General features: G+C 44.8%; 1 protein-coding gene across 1 annotated transcript in view; it reads right to left on the reverse strand.

Moving 5' to 3' along the window:
- Positions 1 to 14,033, reverse strand: part of LOC126150817 (uncharacterized) — a 107,194-nt gene extending 93,161 nt beyond the window's left edge. The window contains exon 1 of the mRNA XM_049915900.1: positions 13,821 to 14,033. The gene's annotated coding sequence lies outside the window, so the exon portion shown is untranslated. The remainder of the gene's footprint in view (positions 1 to 13,820) is intronic.
- Positions 14,034 to 17,013: the final 2,980 nt, after the last annotated feature.

Raw genomic sequence — 17,013 nt, forward strand, 5'->3', positions numbered from 1 at the left:
CAAAGGTGGGCCATACCCACTTGAAATTGGCCTTGACGGGTGAAACCGGTATTGGTGTAACATCATAAAACTAAAATTGATTCTGTAATTTTTTCCACCTTCACTTATATTAGACGCCAACTGTGTACCCTCCCTTTCTCTATTGTTATTTTCCTGCAGCAACGAGGATATAAAAAAAGACACTCGAGGTTTCCCTGTCACCCTCTCTTGCTCCTGTGCCTCTTGCTTGATCTGGTGCTGTTAACACGTGAAAGCAGTGTCGGCTTAAGCAACAACTAACAGTCGTAGCGTGTCATAACAGTCGCGCAGGTTAGCCAAGCTAAGATTACAAGGCGAAAGACGTTGACTTTGGTCTCCGCAAATCGAGCAACATCACGTCAAAAATGGCGAAGTAGCGCAAATCTAGCTGCATGTGGAGCTTAGTAATGGTCGACCCCCTCGAGATATTCCTTTCCTGAGTCGGAATGCTTGATTCACACGTGATTACATTTCAAGACCACGTGCTGGCGTCAAAGGTACACGCTCCGATACACTTGTATTTTGTTTCTCTGCCGTCTCGCCGTCTCCATGACGTGATATGTTGTTATGCTTGGAACATCAGCTGCAGTTATTCAACGAACAATTAGACGGATATTTCGCTGTCACGTAATGTATTTGATACTTTATGACGCGCTTCACCTCTTCTGAAACTGGCAATAAATGTCTCAATCTTTCATACAAAACCTTGTTTCAAATAATGTTGTTTTTTTGTCTAAAGGCCAGTTTTGCTAGCCTATGCTCCTTATTCGATCTAAACTCAAAGGGAATAATGCCTCCAAATAAGAGGTGAAACTGATGCTGAGGGCAGAGATATTTTCCTTTTGAGGGGAGCAGACTAGCCCATCCGTGTGTCCCTTAACACCGGAGGACGTCAGGTGATTAGGTTTCACTTGTGACATACGTCTGTATGTGAGATTTCCACGCTCCTGAACATCCATAGGTCCACTGTTTCCGATGTGATAGTGAAGTGGAAACGTGAAGGGACACGTACAGCACAAAAGCGTACAGGCCGACCTCGTCTGTTGACTGACAAAGACCGCTGACAGTTGAAGAGGGTCGTAATGTGTAATAGGCGGACATCTATCCAGACCATCACACAGGAATTCCGAATTGCATCAGGGTCCACTGCAAGTACTATGAAAGTTAGTGGACAAACATGGATTTCATGGTCGAGCGGTTGCTCATAAGCCACACGTCACGACAACTCGTTTGGTGTAAGGAGCGTAAACATTGGACGATTGAACAGTGGAAAAACGTTGTGTGGAGTGACGAATCACGGTACACAGCGTCGCGATCCGATGGCAGGGTGGGGGTATGGTGCATGCCAGGTGAATGTCATCTGCCAGCGTGTGTAGTGCCAACACAAATTCGGAGGGGGTGGTGTTATGGTGTGGTCGTGGTTTTCGTGGATGGGGATTGCACCAATTGTAGTTTTGAGCAGCACGATCACAGCATAGGCATACATTGATGTCTTAAGCACCTTCTTATTTCCCACTGTTTAAGAGAAACTAGGGTATGGCGATTGTATCTTTGAACACGATCGAGCACTTGTTGATAATACACGGCCTGTGGCGGAGTGGTTAGACGACAATAACATCCCTGTAATGGACTGGTCCGCACAGAGTCCTGGCCTGAATCCTACAGAACACCTCTGGAATGTTTTGGAACGCCGACTTTGTGCCAGACCTCACCGAGCGACATCGATACCTCTCCTCAGTGCAGCACTCCGTGAAGAATAGGCTGTCATTCCCCAAGAAACCTCCCAACACCTGATTAAACGTATGCCTGCGAGAGTGAAAGCTGTCATCAAGGCTAAGGGTGGGCCAACACCGTATTGAATTCCATCATTACCGATGGAGGGCGCCACGAACTTAAAAGTCATTTTCAGCCAGGTGTCCGGGTACTTTTGATCACATGGTGTATATACCCTTCATTGCTAGAGGTGCCACCTGCCATTTGTTAGTGGTTATTGCACGCTGACGTCGAACATAAGCTAAGGTCACATTAATGTGACTGGACCGTGGATCAGGATTCCGTTTTTAACGACTGAGGTACCGAATCATACAAATGGAAATTTCACATTATCCAGGGGATGAGATTTACTGTGAAGTGCTCAGCTATAACAAAAAGCAGGCATTTCTTAGTTCTGTTTTTTTTTCATATCATCAAGAATTCTGTTGTCATCAACGCTATTTTATTGGAACGTTAATACACAGAAAATGATACTTCCAAAAAATTAAGGCTAGCAGCTTTCATTATCAAAAGTGGTTTTAGTTTCTCAGACACGTCGATGTCCACAGCAAGCACCAGTGTTTCTCTTGCTTTACTATGTTTTTCTACATGACATTTCTCGTCTTCAAGAGGCTATTTTCGGTTGGGAAGACACGAACAAAATTCCAGTTTAATCACTGTTGAGAATTTCGAGTAGATCGTAATTTGCCCTTGAATGCCAAGACTAACAGTGAATTACTTTGACCTCCTCCGGGTAAGCGCATAATCCTCGACAGATATGCTTCATCCTTTCCATTGACAAAGCTATCTCAATAAGCATTCATCAAGACTAGGGTTCTCAGCTTACCAGGTACTGTTCCCTCCTCCGTGTGAATCGTTCTCAGCAAACCTGTCTTTTGCCTCCGGGGTTGTCGAAGCGTGGGCGATGGAATACCTAAAGTTTTCATTACCTCCTTGTTTATTTCACTCCACATTCCTTAGTATCATAAACCTGCTTCTTGTGATTCTGTTAATTCAGGTTTACAATAGACTTTTATACTTTAGTATGTTATGCACTGTCCAGTAAACACAGGAATGTCGCAAGAAGTTGAAAGACGAAATACACTGCCAGACAAAAAAAAGTGGAGGACCCAGAAGACACGGCCGGCTGTCGGTGCAGCTTCGCATACGTCGTATGCGTGCTTACCATTGGTGGATATGCAAATGACTAGAGTTGCAATTCTCTGCGACGAGTAGAAAGATTACCAGAGTGCACTAGTGTTGCTCGTGTTTACTGTTGTTACTAGCTCTGGCAGGGTATACAAGATGCCTGAATAGCGACAGATGTTGAGTGATTACTGTGAATGGCAGGAGGATGCCGCGCACTTATGGGCGACAACGTTATCAGCACCTGATCGAGTTTTAAAGGGGCCGTATTGTGGTTCTCCAGAGGGCCGGCTGATCGAATCGTGCAGTATCCAGATTTGTGGAGCATTCGGATGTGAGACCTTGTAAGTAGGCTGTTTAGGTTTTTTTATTGGTAACGCCACATAGCGCTCTGTATGAAAATCACTGGCTGTGCTGTGTGCAGTCTGTGGCTAGTTTGCATTGTTGTCTACCATTGTAGTGTTGGGCAGCGGCAGCTGGATGTGAACAGCGCGTAGCGTTGCGCAGTTGGAGGTGAGCCGCCAGCAGTGGTGGATGTGGGGAGAGAAATGGTGGAGACTTGAAATTTGTAAGACTGGATGGCATATATATTATGATTATTAAGGTAAATACATTGTTTGTTCTCTATTAAAATCTTTCATTTGCTAACTATGCCTATCAGTAGTTAGTGCCTTCAGTAGTTTGAATCTTTTATTTAGCTGGCAGTAGTGGCGCTCGCTGTATTGCAGTAGTTCGAGTAACGAAGATTTTTGGTGAGATAAGTGATTTGTGAAAGGTACAGGTTAATGTTAGTCAGGGCCATTCCTTTGTTTGGATTTCTGAAAGTCAGATTGCGTTGAGCTAAAAAATATTGTGTGTCAGTTTAAGCACAGTCGTGTATAATTGTTCAAAGGGGACGTTTCAGATGGCGACCCTGCCAGGATACCTCACTGGAATCTTCTGATTTTTTCTTGTAGTTTGTGTAATTAGTGTAGATTTTGTTTATTGCTATTGCGTAATTGTAGAGAGAATCTCCTTTGTAGTTGCAGTCTTTCATTGTTGTACAGTAAAACAGTTGTGGCATGCATGTAGATTTGCACCAAGTATTTCGCAGCTGCGCTTGCAATTAACTAGATTGTAGTGTTGGGCAGCGGCAGCTGGATGTGAACAGCGCGTAGCATTGCGCAGTTGGAGGTGAGCCGCCAGCAGTGCTGGATGTGGGGAGAGAGATGGCGGACTTTTGAAATTTGTAAGACTGTATGTCATAAACTGCTATGTATATTATGCTTTTCAACACTATTAAGGTAAATACATTGTTTGTTCTCTATTAAAATCTTTCAATTGCTAACTATACCTATCAGTAGTTAGTGCCTTCCGTAGTTTGAATCTTTTATTTAGCTGGCAGTAGTGGCGCTCGCTGTATTGCAGTAGTTCGAGTAATGAGGATTTTTGTGAGGTAAGTAATTTGTGAAAGGTATAGTTTAATGTTAGTCAGGGCCATTCTTTTGTAGGGATTTTTGATAGTCAGATTGCGTTGCGCTAAAAATATTGTGTGTCAGTTTAAGCACAGTCGTATACAATTGTTCTAAGGGGACGTTTCAACCTGCACGAGACTGGACTGCACGGAAAGGTCAGAGCTGCCACACTCCCCCTCAAGGCTCCGGTCAACCACGTCCGACCGTCACGAGGTCGGATCGCCGTATTGTGCACCAAGCACACCGTAGCCCATTCAGTTCTGCGCCCGCCAACCGAAAACATTGCAAGAATGGAACCTCTCTCCCAGTTCGCAGCCATGCTAGCCGACGACGCTCATCCGGTGTAGTGCAGAAACGAGATTCACCGCTGAACACAGTTCGAAGCCTTTCATCAGCAGTCCATGCTCCTTGGTCAAGGCACCACTCCAAATGTAACCTTTTGTGTTGCAGCGTTGACAACAACCTACTAATAGCACTGTAATTCCGTAGTCCGGTTGCTCCTTATCTCCGATCAATAGTTCTAGGAATCCAATAAATTGAATGAGATTTTCACTCTGATATGAAACTTCCTGGCAGTTTAAAACTGTGTGACGGACCGAGACTCGAACTCGGGACCTTTGCCTTTCGCGGGCAAGGGCTGTAACCAACTGAGTTACCCAAAACAGTTTTAAATTGCCAGGAAGTTTCACATCAGCGCACACTTCGCTGCAGAGTGAAAATCTCGTTCTGGAAACACCCGCCAGGCTGTGACAAAGTCAGGTTTTCGCAATATTCTTTCTTCCGGGGAGTTTGGAAGGTAGGAGGCGAGGTACTGTCTGAAGTAAAGCTGTGAGGACGGGTCGTGAGTCGTGCCTGGGTAGCTCAGTTGCTAGCGCACTTGCCCGCGAACGGCTAAGGTCCCGAGTTCGAGTCTCGGTCCAGCACACAGTTTTAATCTGCCGGGAAGTTTCATATCAGAGCGAAAATCTCATTCAAGTCATTGGCTTCCTAGAAGTATTGGTCGGAGATAAGGAGCAGCCGGACTAGGGAATTACAGTCCTGTGAGTAGATTGTTGCCAACGCTGCAACACAAACGGTTGCATTAGGAGTGGGCCTTGACCAAGGAGCATGGACTGCTGATGAAAGGCTTCGAACTGTGTTCACCGGTGAATCTCGCTCTGCACTACACCGGATGAGCATCGTCGGCTAACATGGCAGCGACCTGCCAGAGGATCCATTCTTGCAATGTTTTGGAGAGACGCAGCGGTGTTACTCCCGGCGTCATGGTGTGAGAAGCCGGCGGGTATGAATTCAGGTCACGGCAGCGATTGAGAAAACTCTGACTGCACAATGGTACGCCACAGACATCCTGCGTCCTTTGATGCGACAGACTGTGGTGCCATTTATCGACAGCACAATGCTGATCCACACACGGTATGTGTCCGTATGATCTGTTTCCGCGATGGTGACACACTCCGTTTGGCAGTAAGATTGGTCGATTTGGGGGAGGGGACCGAAGAGTGAGGTCAACAGTCTCATGATCTAGGATGGCAGAAATCAAGGGAGGAGCAACAGAAACAGGACAGTCCAGGGTAAAAAACGTCGTGGCACGAGGAAGGGGAAAGAACAGGAGGGATGTGGGTGGAAACTGGGAGAGCAGGGGTGCCCCAGAAACGCTACGTGCAGCGGGGCACCACGACCGCCGCCGAACCGTCCCGACACCCACACCACACCATACCATAATCAGAATACAGCAAGGGAAAACAAAACAGCACAACGGACCAGACAAAATGTAGGGAAAAGGCGGAGAAAACCTGGCCGGTGGGAGGCAACGTCAAGGCCCGTGGCCTCTGAGATTCCCGGGTCTGTTCCCGATAGAACATGTGTCGGGTCACTTCGGCTTGCGACTTCGCTCCAGTGTCAGCGTCCACGGTATCACGGATCAGATACAACAGCTTTGCACCAGCTAGCCTCAGGAGAGGATACACTAGTTTTATGACAACCTTCCTAGCCGAATTAGTGCACGCAGCCTGGCCAGACGGCTGATAAGTGAGCTCATACAGCCAAAGTGTTTGTAAATTAGACTCAAATTTGTAATCATTAAAACAACATCTCGTACCTCCTCAACCTATGAAGTATCATTTCGTTTCCTCCTTCCCTCAAGGATGCTTTTTCTTGTCAGACAATGTAATTCGAATTACAGATTGTGAAATACACTCCTGGAAATTGAAATAAGAACACCGTGAATTCATTGTCCCAGGAAGGAAAACTTTATTGACACATTCCTGGGGTCAGATACATCACATGATCACACTGACAGAACCACAGGCACATAGACACAGGCAACAGAGCATGCACAATGTCGGCACTAGTACAGTGTATATCCACCTTTCGCAGCAATGCAGGCTGCTATTCTCCCATGGAGACGATCGTAGAGATGCTGGATGTAGTCCTGTGGAACGGCTTGCCATGCCATTTCCACCTGGCGCCTCAGTTGGACCAGCGTTCGTGCTGGACGTGCAGACCGCGTGAGACGACGCTTCATCCAGTCCCAAACATGCTCAATGGCGGACAGATCCGGAGATCTTGCTGGCCAGGGTAGTTGACTTACACCTTCTAGAGCACGTTGGGTGGCACGGGATACATGCACACGTGCATTGTCCTGTTGGAACAGCAAGTTCCCTTGCCGATCTAGGAATGGTAGAACGATGGGTTCGATGACGGTTTGGATGTACCGTGCACTATTCAGTGTCCCCTCGACGATCACCAGTGGTGTACGGCCAGTGTAGGAGATCGCTCCCCACACCATGATGCCGGGTGTTGGCCCTGTGTGCCTCGGTCGTATGCAGTCCTGATTGTGGCGCTCACCTGCACGGCGCCAAACACGCATACGACCATCATTGGCACCAAGGCAGAAGCGACTCTCATCGCTGAAGACGACACGTCTCCATTCGTCCCTCCATTCACGCCTGTTGCGACACCACTGGAGGCGGGTTGCACGATGTTGGGGCGTGAGCGGAAGACGGCCTAACGGTGTGCGGGACCGTAGCCCAGCTTCATGGAGACGGTTGCGAATGGTCCTCGCCGATACCCCAGGAGCAACAGTGTCCCTAATTTGCTGGGAAGTGGCGGTGCGGTCCCCTACGGCACTGCGTAGGATCCTACGGTCTTGGCGTGCATCCGTGCGTCGCTGCGGTCCGGTCCCAGGTCGACGGGCACGTGCACCTTCCGCCGACCACTGGCGACAACATCGATGTACTGTGGAGACCTCACGCCCCACGTGTTGAGCAATTCGGCGGTACGTCCACCCGGCCTCCCGCATGCCCACTATACGCCCTCGCTCAAAGTCCGTCAATTGCACATACGGTTCACGTCCACGCTGTCGCGGCATGCTACCAGTGTTAAAGACTGCGATGGAGCTCCGTATGCCACGGCAAACTGGCTGACACCGACGGCGGCGGTGCACAAATGCTGCGCAGCTAGCGCCATTCGACGGCCAACACCGCGGTTCCTGGTGTGTCCGCTGTGCCGTGCGTGTGATCATTGCTTGTACAGCCCTCTCGCAGTGTCCGGAGCAAGTATGGTGGGTCTGACACACCGGTGTCAATGTGTTCTTTTTTCCATTTCCAGGAGTGTATCCGCTGGCCTCGTATTAGAGTGTGTTTTTTTTTGGATAATCTGTCATGAAAAGCATTTAGATTTATCGAATGTCCTAAAACGCCTCGGATTTCCTAGAATTGCCGAGGTTTTTTTTTTTAAAGGATAACTTAGGTTAAGTAGTGTGTAAGCTTAGGGACTGATGACCTTAGCAGTTAAGTCCCATAATATTTCACACACATTGGAACATTTTTAATCGGTAATACTATGTTGAGTTACAGCTTTGTATAGGGGATAAGCCACCTCAACTAAATGCGCAGTTTAACAGCCATCATCAGGTATTAAAGAACTTATGACCATTGACGGATCATTCCGATATAGCTGTCTGTCGTACCATCAACAAATTGCTAGACGGCTTTTCGCGTATGCCGAAGCGACTGTGCGAGAATTCCGACGCCTTCTCGGGTCGGCAGCACGGCGTGTGTGTTCCCAGCGGTCTGCACGCCGTTCTGAATCCCAAAACGAGCCGCGACCTTCGCCAGTCGAGAGGTCTACGAGTTCGGAATGCGCTTTCGCCGTTCCAGGCACTCGCTGCACCACTGCTGAGACGCTCCGCAAATAGATGACGGGCAGTGACGTATCTTGTTGGAGTATTTTTCCCGATGACATCTTAAATGTCAACTTCAGAAACAACTTTAAACAAAACACACACACACACACACACACACACACACACACAGATAAATACACACAAAATCGCGCACGCACAATGATAAAGTCAGAAGCTCACATTTTTCTTGACGGAGTTGTTAAACGTTGTTCAGATGTACCTTGCTTTATTATGAAGGGAACCGTAATAGAGAGGGCGAAGGAACGGGAGGGAGGAGGCTGGAGGAGGAGGAGGAGGAGGAGGAGGAGGAGGAAAAAGAAAAGACAGGAACAGGTGCACCTGGCACCTGATGCTGAACCTGATGTTCTCCATCGTCTCCATTTTATGTATTTACTTAAGGAGTAATTTTTGTAGAAGCAATTTCTTAGATCTATGATGATATCAAGACGCTCTCCAGAAGGATGATAATGTCACCAGATAACAAACATCTATTTGCAGAGTAGTGACTCGACACATTTCATGGCTTTTCATGTCTTCTGCGTGTCAGTTCCTTTTCGGATAGTATTTCACTTGTTGGGACTTACTGCAAATATTCGCTAAATTGTTATCACAGCTGTAGTTCTTAATGTAAAACCCGTATATTGATATCTTTTAAAGTGGTATCATAAAGCATCCTACGCTGCTACAGGTTTTCTTCACAATTTTAAATAATAGTAAGTCAGCTTATTTCCAATAAGAAATCACGTGCAAGTTCGCGTCGGGCTAGTTGTTCCTGCCGACAGAACACGTTAAGTATGTGGGGCTAATGACGTTGTAACGCGAAGAAGGCGAGATGGATTGTACTGTATGTGGCGAATCCAGCGGCACCTTACAGCCATCATATGCTCATGCATATGAAGCAAGACCTTAAAAGAATATCCGAGGTATACATATAAACGAGAAGTTATAATGGGCATTGTAATGGTACTTGAATTACGTAACCATTATGGCACCTCACCTCAACCTATCGATACCAGCAATATTCTACTGTGTTTCTGTAAAGTAGTTAATATATTTCTGTGACAACATTCAGATTTCATTTCATTTATGTAGAGGTACTTCGATACATCGATATCTATATATTGCAATGATATTATTCTTATGTGTATTCTTTCTTTTGTCACTATGATCTTTGACGTACTTGTAACTGTGATTCTTGGGCGCGTAAGCGGTTGTTAGAGAGTCAAGCTTTGGTTGTCATGTTAAAAAGACGCAAATTGTAGTCAGTTTATGAAATGTGAACTTTAATAGTGAGGAATATATTTTCAAGTACGTTTTATATTGTGAAGTGATGTTTTGGAACGAGTTACGTGATATTGCAACAAAAGTAATAAAAAAGAAGTGTAACTTAAATTCGGAGTGCTGATTACTTTCCTACATCACCATTGTCCTAACTTGCAAAAGTTTAATCTTCAAGAATGGTTTATGAAACACATCTATAAAACTTTTGAATATCACAGAATAACACCTAGGCCTCTTTGCATCCGAGCTTGGAATCATGACTACCTAGATTTTCGACGATTGAGCCATGAGTTCACGAGACCAGCGTGGGAAACACGAAAAGATGAGTGCCTAGTTTATCCATTATTTCAAGAAACGACTTTATTAACTGTGCTCTAATGACGCCGGCCACATAATATAACTTTGTTGTTGCCCGAAAAGGCAATATTTAGCAGCGTGAGCAACACTACAATCATAATTAATTTTTGACCTTTGTTGTGGCAGGGTTGTTACAGAATCCACATTTCGCTGACGATAAACCAGTTTCTTCTGTCTGTCTGTCTGTCTGTCTGTCTCTCTCTCTCTCTCTCTCTCTCTCTCTCTCTCTCTCCCTAATAATTAAAAAAAAAAAAAAAGACGGGACAATGTTCTCGTCCCAGCTCTCTAGCTGTCAAATGACGACTACTTTTTAATCTGAGGCTTCACTGTTTGGTTTACAATAACCAGAAGGAAGAAAGTGAAGTACTTTATTCCAAACTACCTACTCATTTTCAAGCCCAGAAACACTCGTAGGCATCAATGTAAACCGAGTTCCTCGCAACTGGCGTCCTTGTTTCGAAAATATTCTTTTGTTTCGAAAATATTCTTTCATGTACTGCCCACTGCCAAATGAGAAAGTCGTGATTTTCAACCTGTCGATACTAACAGACTGGCAACAGGTACATCCGCTCGGTAACAGAGTTGTTCGCCCAAGCCGAAGATCTGAATCGAGTCCTGGTTCGGCACAAGCTGTAATCTGTCAGGACTATTCGTGACTCTGGTTTCAGACAAGCACTTTTGTGACTGAGTATGTAGTGAGATTGTAGAGAAGCATTCTCATGGCTGAGTAGAGTTCTAGTATGATCTCCTTCGCTCAGTAAAAGGGTGCTTTAGTCGTAAACTTAGCAGAGAACAGTAGTTGGGTTCGACATCGAGTATTATCAAGCACAGGCGTGACTAGATGAGGGGAACCTGACAGCTCAGCTTGACCTTCAAGTGAAGGGAACAGCGTCGGCTGTCGTAGCACGAGAAAACGTCGGCCCTTGTCTACGGTCAAACCAGTGTTTCATTCCTTGGACTATCCAACAATGGCGCATCAGCTGTCCTGATTCTTGTGTCTCCATTCTTCTAAGTATTCTTGCTACAAACAGCAGCAGGTGTTGTTGCAAATGATCTGCTGATGTGAAGGTATCTCAGGGACATTAGAAAGCATAAATCGGTATTACTGCTTCTTGATTCGGGAATCTATGTATAATTTCGCCGACAGGCATACAGAATAACAAATTCTCTAAACATTTGCATTACCTTACAACTATGCTATAACGGATAATTAGTACAAGTTTACACACCTTACCTTTCACACAGGATATACACAGTATTTAATCAGCCCAACTAATGGAGATTTTTATGCTATTACTTTTCAGTATATTTTAGAATCCAGAAGTAAATGGATTCTATCAGACTGATAGCATGATCCTAAATAAATGTTGTAACTCGTTTAGTAAATGGCGAACATTATACTTTTCTTCCGTTCGGAACAGCTACAATGAAGTCCACCAACCGATCCACATTTCGACTAGAAAGTAAATCGCCTTCTCGCTCATCCGATGACGTAATTTACCAAAGACAGCTTAACATCTAGTTAAGGCGACATTTGTAAATGTAATGTGTTATTACGTACGTAGATGAAATTGAGAAGGAATGTGGAGCACTTCTAATCGATATTTATCTAATTTGTTAATCAACGCTTCGAGAAAAATGTCTATGGTCCATAGAAAAGTTTGTTAACGAAATACTCGGTTAAAAGGAGAAACAAGGACTATATATACTTACAGAATCAGTTACTATATGCATTATTCCTAATTGATGAAGGAAATGACGCAGATATTTGCAAGACAGTGGGCTGTAATAGATCGCTGTAAGACGCATTTATCTGCTGCTCCGCGGAAAGATAATTCTTTTACTATCTACGTAGGAGATGAAAACAGAACCCCAAACACTTTTGTAGAACTAATGGAATTCGTAAGAATAGTGGAAGCATATTCCACGCGCAGTCGTAATTAGTAGCGCGTACTCCCGTTATGTTAATGCTTAATTGTTGACATACGACCTTCGCAGGTCTGTTCGCGATGCCGCTATTTTCACTGAACCGGTCACCTAAAAGAAGAAGTCAATAGGTATTGTTAACCTTACAACTGGCCTTAATGGCAAATTAAACCACAGAAATTTTTGATAGGGCTTTGTCTAAATACAGCTGGAATTCCAGCAACAAACTACATAAACAATTGATAATGTTTTTGTTAGTCTTCACTAAAATATTTTTGCGTGACACGTTTCTTCCTGCGTTAGAGTGCATTCAAGTACGTGGACTGTAGCGGTGACTTTCCATGCATTAGTTGCCGTATCAACAACAGTTGTATTTCGCATGGCCGGCTGGAGTGGCCGTGCCGTTCTAGGCGCTTCAGTCTGGAAGCGCGTGACTGCTACGGTCGCAGGTTCGAATCCTGCCTCGGGCATGGAGGTGTGTGATGTCCTTAGGTTAGTAAGGTTTAATTAGTTCTAAGTTCTAGGCCACTGATGACCACAGATGTTAAGTCCCATAGTGCTCAGAGCCATTTTTGTATTTCGCATGAAAGTTTCCTCTGTTATTATCGTAATAACATTGACAAGTAGAATACAAGACAGAATAACGAAAATGTAACCGTTTACAATGCTGGATTGACAGACGAGATTAATTAAATATTTGGATATTTTAAGCAGCTGTAACAAACATTCTTTCTTATATCGGGGAAAATACGCTTAATGTAAACTTCTGATAAACAGAATTGCAATAATAAAGAGGTCAAGCTTTGTCACACTTGGCTGCTAAGGTTAGTTACACAGAAATTGCGATGACAGTGGACACTACTTCAGGTGGTTAGAGGTTCAAAACTGTCTTTTACATTTCTTGAAACCATATCAAACGATCACGAAATATATTAAGGTTATCCATTATGGATATTCTAGAGATCATTTCTCTGTATTTAACACAGATACACAAAAATGCGACCAGTCCTTTTTTGAATTATTTGTTTGTTCCCAGAAACTAGCTTTCGGCCCTTTTCATCTCATCTTCAGATGAAGCACACAGAAGTTAAATATTTGTTTCCGTAGTGTGATGCTCTGTACTGGCTCTGTGAAAATCGGCTAAGAAAACTTCAATGTATCAAAAATGGTTCAAATGGCTCTGAGCACTATGGGATTTAACTTCTGAGGTCATCAGTCCCTTAGAACTACTGAAACCTAACTAACCTAAGGACATGACACACATCCATGCCCGAGGCAGGATTCGAACCTGCGACCGTAGTTCAATGTATCACCATGTGTGGTAGTTACATTGCGAGTTAGTTTATTTACTGCGACAATATGGGCGGTATTGTAACTAGTATCCGTCTGGCAGCTTCCATTATGATTGCATTGTGACCAGTTTATAAATATAAACACTGCCATCAGAAAATACTACATAGATTCTTCATTAAGGGCATGACTAATATTGAGTCCCGTACACGATCCAGTGGGAGGCCTCTAATGACCTTGATATCGATGGAGTGTTATTCCCCTCTGCCTCCCCTCTTCGGTAGCGGGATGTACCAAATGTCGCTGACGAAAACGCCACCGCTTAACTGTCGACAGCCTCACTTAACAACACAATGCTTTGAAATGCGGTCCCCGCAAGCACGAGGAATGCGTGTCACTGTGGGACCTACCGTCGGTTTCCGGCAGGACTGCTCTTCCTCGCGATGTCCACTGGAGCGCTTTCACTGCCCACCGGCTGATGTCCTCGTGCACGACTGACGTCGCAGGACCGGTAGCGCAGTTGGGATTGTGGAACGCTGCGGCGTGACGTCACGGCGACTCGTCCCCGCGGAAGCAGAAGCACAAGCACAGCGGAGCCCGCACACCGCACACACCACACGAAGCCGAAGCCGCCGCCGTTGTGCAAGACGGCCCGCGCAGCGCAGGCGGGCCAGCCGTCAACGGCGTCGCCTAGGCAACCGCGGGGACGCCGAGCGCGCGAGGCGGGGAAGCCGCGAGAGAGTCTCGCAACCGGCGGCTGCAGCCGCCACATCCACTCCGCTCACTGCAGCAATGAAGTGCAGAAACACTAAAAAATTTTAAGGCTTCGGACAACGATCTGGCATTGTTCTGCGAGTCGTTCCGCACAGGCTGGGAGGGTTATTCGGAATGCGCGGTCCGGATAGCTAACCGAATGCCGCGCCAACACTGAAACACCCGTGCTCACCCACTCCCGGCATACCTTTCTCGTCAAACGACGCCATTTGCACTGGTACTGTCGCAGTGTGCTGCTTACAGCACGGGGGTGAAACTCATAAACACAACGTTTACATGCGACACATTTCCCGGAAGACGAAAACTGAATTTCGGAAACTGATTTCGGTGTCGTGTTTACTTGTTAAGGACTGAAGCGGATTTGCTAGCACAGTTTAATATGGCGCCTGGAAAACAGATTCTGCTTTACTCACAAGGGAACCTCCCCATAGCACCCCCCTCAGATTTAGTTATAAGGTGGCACAGTGGATAGGCCTTGAAAAACTGAACACAGGTCAATCGAGAAAACAGGAAGAAGTTGTGTGGAACTATGAAAAAAATAAGCAAAATATACAAACTGAGTAGTCCATGCGCACGATAGGCAACATCAAGGATAATGTGAGCTCAGGAGCGCCGTGGTACCCTGGTTAGCGTCACCACCTGCGGAACGAGAGGTCCTTGGTTCAAGTCTACCCTCGAGTGAGAAGTTTAACTTTTTGTTTTCAGACAATTATCAATGTTCAGGTGCTCACACATAATCAACTTCGCTCTCCAAAATTCCAGGACATGTTCAGATTTGCTTGGACATATGCAGGATTTGACGGTCTACACAAGGAAAAATTTGAAAACGTTAAAAACATATGTTTTGACAGAGCACAGGGAAAACTGTGCGACTGTGAAACTTTTGCATTCATTTGTTGCAGTTTATGCGACAAACTCTTATGTTTCCATCACTTTTTGGGAGTGATTATCACATCCACAAGAAAACCTACATCGGGCAAGGTAGAAGAATCTTTTTACTCATTCGCCAAGTTTACAAGTTAGGAGGGTCGACAACATACTCCTGTCGTGTGACGCACATGCCGTCACCAGTGTCGTATAGAATATATCAGACGTGTTTTCCTGTGGAGTAATCGGTTGACCTATGACCTTGCGATCAAATGTTTTCGGTTCCCATTGGAGAGGCACGTCCTTCCGTCTACTAATCGCACGGTTTTGCGGTGCGGTCGCAAAACACAGACACTAAACTTATTACAGTGAACAGAGACGTCAATGAACGAACGGACAGATCATAACTTTGAGAAAATAAAAAATTAAAATTTTTACTCGAGGGAAGACTTGAACCAAGGTCCTCTCGTTCCGCAGGTGCTCACGCTAACCACGGAACCACGGCGCTCCTGAGCTAAAATTATCCTTGGTGTTGCCTATCTTGCGCATGGACTACTCAGTTTGTATATTTTACTTTTTTTATAGTTCAGCACAACTTCTTCCTGTTTTCTCGATTGATCTGCGTTCAGTTTTTCAAGGCCTATCCGCTGTACCAACTTATAACTAAATCTGAGGGGGGTGCGATGGGGAGGTTCCCTTGTCAGCACAATCGTTATTTCTCTACAATTAGACGAGGTGTAAACCAGATCCAGTCATAGATTAGATTAGATTAGTACTTGTTCAATAGATCATGAATACGACATTTCGTAATGATGTGGAACGTGTCAAGTTAATAAAAGGTGTCTATACAAGATATTACAATAGACAAAATATTACATGACACTCAATATTTTTAATTTTTTTGTGGGGGTTGGGAAATTACCCACTTACTATATCCAAAAATTCATCTAATGAGTAGAAGGAGTTGCCATTAAGAAATTCTTTTAATTTCCTTTTAAATGCTACATGGCTATCTGTCAGACTTTTGATGCTATTAGGTAAGTGACCAAAGACTTTTGTGGCAGCATAATTTATTCCCTTCTGAGCCAAAGTTAGATTTAACCTTCAGAAGTGAAGATCATCCTTTCTCCTAGTGTTGTAGCCATGTACACTGCTATTACTTTTGGATTCGCTTGGATTGTTAATAACAAATTTCATAGGTGAATATATATATTGTGAGGCTACAGTGAAGATTTCTAGCTCTTTAAATGTCTGCAGGATGATCTTTGATGAGCTCCAGCAATTATTCTGATTACACGCTTTTGTGCAATGAACACTCTTTTACTCAATGATGAGTTACCGCAGAATATGATGCCATACGAAAGTAGAGAATGAAAACAGGCGTGGTAAGCTAATTTACTGGGATGTATATCGCCAAAATTTGCAATGACCCTAATAGTATAAGTAGCTGAACTCAAACGTTTCAGCATATCCTCAGTGTGTTTTTTCCAGTTCAACCCCTCATCAACGCATACATCTAGAAATTTAGAATATTCTACCTTACCTACCGATTTCTGATCGAAGTCTATATTTATTAATCGGATCATTCCATTTACTGTGTGGAACTGTATATACTGTGTTTTGTCAAAGTTTAATGAGAGCCCATTTGCAGAGCACCACTTAATGATTTTCTGAAAAACATCGTTTACAATTTCACCAGTTAATTCTTGTCTGTCGGGTGTGATAGCTATACTTGTATCATCGGCAACGACGCCACTTATCAAACGACGCTACCTATTCTTCACTGTACAAAATGTCACTCCATCCATATCAGCCGAAAATTTGTAAAAGCAAGTCGAAACCTGGCCGACCAAGCACGTTTCAAAACCGGTTGCGTTTACAAGGGAGCGAAAATCTATTGCGGTATTGGAAAATCAGCAACCAGAATCGATTTTGAAGTGTTTGCATCACCGCCCAGAAGTG

Source organism: Schistocerca cancellata, chromosome 2 (assembly GCF_023864275.1).
Source record: "Schistocerca cancellata isolate TAMUIC-IGC-003103 chromosome 2, iqSchCanc2.1, whole genome shotgun sequence".
In the NCBI taxonomy this organism is placed as follows: Eukaryota; Metazoa; Arthropoda; class Insecta; order Orthoptera; family Acrididae; genus Schistocerca; species Schistocerca cancellata.